The sequence below is a fragment of the Phalacrocorax aristotelis genome, chromosome 1 (assembly GCF_949628215.1).
Source record: "Phalacrocorax aristotelis chromosome 1, bGulAri2.1, whole genome shotgun sequence".
In the NCBI taxonomy this organism is placed as follows: domain Eukaryota; kingdom Metazoa; phylum Chordata; class Aves; order Suliformes; family Phalacrocoracidae; genus Phalacrocorax; species Phalacrocorax aristotelis.
Genome location: NC_134276.1, coordinates 93,387,650 through 93,392,618, shown reverse-complemented (window position 1 = coordinate 93,392,618; position 4,969 = coordinate 93,387,650).

Sequence of the window (4,969 nt, the reverse complement as noted above, 5' to 3'; positions counted from 1 at the left end):
ACCAAATGTGCCTGTTTTGCTCCGAGTGGAATATGTGTCTATGCAGCTGAAACTGGCCTGCTTTTCTGTTGGGCAGAGTGAGAAAGAACAGCCTGCTTAGGGTAACAAATATGCCTGGTATTCAGTTGCCATACTAAAGGAGTCTTATCAAAATATATAGGAGAGGAGAGAGGGAGAGATGCAGGATCTTGCTGATGTAAACTCTCTGTCTCACCTGGCCATAGAATAAATAGCACAGGGTAGGTGTCTGGGTGTCACACAGCTCATAAAGCCTTTATAAAAATGCAATTGTCGTCATCAGAAAACCAAATTGCTTTTAATGGGGTAAATAACAAGGCTGTGTGTTGAAATGGGACTCTATACTGAGCACCTTGTTCCAGTAGAGAAATTTATTCATTCTATGCACACTTCTTTTTCACATTTCCAATAACTAATACTTTTTTCCATTTTGATCGTGAAAGCCAGTTTACTTTTCACCCTGAAAAAAACAGATACTGTTTTTGAACCTGAAATGTGCTGTTGCAAAAATGGAAGAGCATGTTTAAAACACTGACAATGTGATACTGTGTTGTTCCTGCTGTTTGATAATGTACTGTCATCCTCTGCATTGCTGGGTACCTCTCGTGAGCAGGCAGCAATGTGAAGAAGAGGCTGCCTGCAGGAAGCGATAGGAGACTTGAGGGCAGAAGCCTTGGCTTCAGCAGACTATTGCAGTGAGTGAGTACAGGCATGAGGGTGGGGTGCACAGAGTGGAAATCAAGTAATGGAAAAGGGATTCAGAGCAGGGAGTGAGTAAGATGGGTGGCAGGGAGGGGGGAAAGGATGGGAGGTATCTGAAGATTTGTTTTCTGTCGAACTGCAAGTACAATGAGGGAGGAAGTTATAAGGAACTATGAACCCACAGCCACGAGGGACTGATGAGCAAGCCAGGGGTGATGGAAGGCATATTTCTTAAAATCTGCATTAAAATTCTGATTGTAGTGGGTGTGGCTTTAGGGGGCACGTTGCCCAAGGGTTTGACCTGGGCTTAATGCCCAAATTCTAGGTCATCTGTGTGCCTACATGTTGGCCATGGTCAGAGGGGCCACTGGCTTACCAGGGGAAGAAATTAAGCATAGGGTGAAGGTGCCTTACTCAAACCTTGTCCGTCCAAATGTGCTGAATGGCAGGAGCACTGGCCTGGCACATCCTCAGGGTAGCAAAGACATCCCAACAGACTTGACAATCTTGAGCGGCATCTCACAATGTGTTTGGTATCCGTCGTAAAAGTAGGCCAGCGCTCTGCTGCTGAACCAGAAGTGTGGCTGGATGTTGGCCAGCGTGGCACGTTGTGAACATGAGAAAATATGTGGATGATGGTGTACAAGCCCAAGTTTGTTTCTACCAAAATGCAGTTTGAACACGAACAAGCCACAGAGCACTTGGTGGAAATAGATGGTTTGAGGTCTGCAAGTGACACTGAAAACTGCAGTGTACAAACTCGGGTAATCATAACCAAAGCAAAACTCTTTGGGACTTTACAAAATCTTTAAGTTGATATTTTGGTGTTTTGTCTGTGGACAGGGAGTTGTAATGCTTGCTTGTTACTGTACCTTGAAGGAGTATTTCCCAAGTCAACATATTTTGTGTTAAATGTGTAGGTGCAGTGGGATTTTGGAGATACAGAAGATTTTTCTGCTGTGTTATTGACTTCCTGGCACTCTCTTGATGGAAGGCAGTACTCTTGGGCTTTTTCAATAGGCCGTAGCATCGAAGAGGACTTTAAATCTTCCAGGTATCCAAAGAAGCTGAGTGTTTGTCTGGAATTTGATGCGACAAGCATTGCAACTTACAGGAAGGCTAAGTTTTGTGATTTTTCTTTTATTCCATCAATACTTAGACCAAGTTTTGTGATTTGTGAGGAGAAACACCAGACACAGGCAACCACGTGGAAAACAATTCAGTGTCTCATTAAGAGCATGGTTTGTACATAGTTCACCTGCAATAAACCAAATGGGTCTGCAGTCCCAAAGGCCGTCGCCCAGTCTTAGAGCAACTTATTTGATTGGTATAGAGAAACTCGTAATTTCTGTGAGGAATGTATGAATTGTTGGTGAGTGAAATATGGGCATTGAGCTAAGTTTTGAATTGTAACAGGAAAATTACAAAACGTATGTTCAACAATATCTGCTATCTGCTATTACTTATTTTACTTCTCCTGCCTTCCATCCTTGGTCCATTTTCTTTTGCTTTTTCAGACCCACAATATCATACTATTGAACTATAATATTTGATACATAAATGAATAAATGTTAGGCCTGCCACTGCAAGAGAATATCTAAATGTATACAGCTAGACAGCAGATGTTCATGGCAGACAGGAGCCAGGAGCATGTTATAGCTGATGATGGGTTCATCTTGGTGGAAGCAGCATATTCTAGGACAGATGAATGGTGAATTCTGTGTTTCAGGAATGGTATCCAAGTTGGGTTTGGTTCCTGACTGCATTGCAGATCCTCTGCCTTGCAGCCTCCTCCCCCTCACTTATGAGAAGGAAAGTAATAAATTGGCACCTTTCTGTCAAAGATGCTGAAGAGTGACACAGCTGAAACACCTGAAGTGTGAGTATTGGGACAGGCATCAGAACTGTTTTTTGTATCTGACCATGGTTACTGTAGTGGTACCATGTATGTTACGTCACACGGAAGAGGTTGTACAACAGGGCAGCAGGGAGAGGAGTTGTCTGTTTACCTTCTGTGCTCTGGATGAGGTCTAATCTTCTGAAAGGAGACTGCCCTTCCCTGGGGTCGACCAGGCACGCTTGATGTGGATAAAGTTTTGGAGTTCAGGGTAAAACTAACAGAGAGCGAGAAAAAGAGTGAGCGGTAAACAGGGAGCCCGTTGTCCCACATCAAGATGAGAGACACCTGGGAGAAGTAGGTGACCTTCCCACCTACAGAAGAAACAGAGCCAAGCCTCAGGGGTGACAAATTCTACGAGACTCCCAAAAGATCTGTAGGGTTAATTTCAACTTCCTGAGAGGTGCTGGACTACAAAGCAGGTTTGGAGGCTTGTCAGCTCCAGCCCTGAACACATTCTCACTGAACGTAAGCTTCCTGCAATGCTTTTGCTTTTGTAGGTGCCTTTGGTCACTACATACCTTCTGAGCATCTCTGTGTACTGTACTGTTCACCATAACTAAAACCCTGTCCTGAAGGGAGATGTGGCCCACCGTGTAATGAAACCTAAGCTGGGCAGGACACGGTGGGATTTGAGATGGTCCTCAGTCCTGCCACAGTTCAAGATTAGATGCAGACAGCTGTGTCTCTTGGTGAATATGAAACTAGCTGTAACTGAGATAAATCATAATGGTACAGCAGGGTACAAACGAATTTCTGCAGTAGCAGACAAGCCTTGGTATATAACAATGATTAATGGATTCATAAATGCCTTCCTAAATAAGAGGAATATTTTCTGAGTGACTCAGAGCTGCTATGGGCCTAAATACTTACCTTTGTCTCCAGGTTGCTGTTCTAAGAACTACTGCAGGCGGCAGAATCAGAGCCATTACCTTAAATTATTTTCATTGAGAACAAATCATGTTTTTTTCTCAGAGAATTTTATAATATTAGAATTATTTTAAATAATTAAATGTATTCAGGTTGTGAAACTTCAACTCTTAAAATTATTCCTTAGCTGCTGTGTCTGTTTTATGTTTTGGTTTCTTCTTCCCCCTTTCAACTGCTTATCTATTTTTCTCATCAATAGAAAAAAGAAAGCTAAAACATTTGAGCCACATGGAAGTTAAGAGAATAGGAAAGCAAGACTGAACATTATACTTACTTTGGAATAAGAGGACTGGGGGGACTAATTTCAGCTCTGTCAGCTGATAGCGCAGTAATGAAAATGTCTGAGAAAAAAGTGAAATTAATAGCAACTGAGAAATATGGCCCCTCTTTCCTATGCACACAAACTTTCTTTCTATCTGTTCCCATTTCTTCCCTTGATGCTACAAGAAAAGAAACATTTATTTCAGGATTTGTCCTGGTTATCATCTTTTGAAGTAAGGATGCCTGCTGTAAAGCTGTATAACAAAGTACTTGTTAAACTAATATCAAGAATTTCTAATGGAAATGTTTAGAATACCTAATTTCCAAGGCCTAATTGGAAGCAACTTAAATTACTACATCAATAAAATTTGCTTGAGGGGAAGCCAAAAGGGATTAATGTAATGAAATAAGAAGCCCTAGCTGGGGAAAATTATTTTCACTGCACAACATCTGAAAAGCTTTGCAGCTGTTGGTTTAAAAGAAAAACTACTGAATTATTCTGCATTTTTTAACACATGGACATTTTAACATAAAAGATCATGCAACTTGGAACAGGCAAACAGAAGCTGAGAAGCGTAAGCGTGAACAGATTGCACTTCATTTGTTTGAAAATAACCCATACCTGACTGAAGTGCAATGCCATTATACTCCCTACCAAACATCTTGTAATTCTAACACGCTTAATTTTATGGCTGTTTTTAAAGCTGTAAGAGTGTGACAATATGGTGGTTTAGGCCTCAGGTTTTAAAATGCCAGTTCTCTTGGGAACCAAAGGTGCAAATCCAAAGTGCACTCAGCCTGTGCCTTCATCCTGACAAAGTGCATTTGATGCTATTTGCAGCTTGCGGTTCTTGAGTCTCTTGGACAAAAGGTAAACCCCTTAGATTTTGACTGTTCTGTGTCTACACAAAAGAAGTCTTTGCAGCAGATGTGGGAAGGGGAGGGGGCTGAGAGGGAGCCACTTCAAGTTTCTTACAAATTCTTCCTCTCTCCCTGCAGTTGTACTCAGACCTGTGTGTGGGGGTATCGACTCTCCAAATCAGAGGGGTGTGCAGTCTGGCACCGCTGCTACTGAAGGGCTTTGGCCAGCAGCTCTCACACTGTCAAAGCAACTGTGAACTAAGAAGTATCTGATCTTTTTTGCCCTGCTTGAGTCTGTCA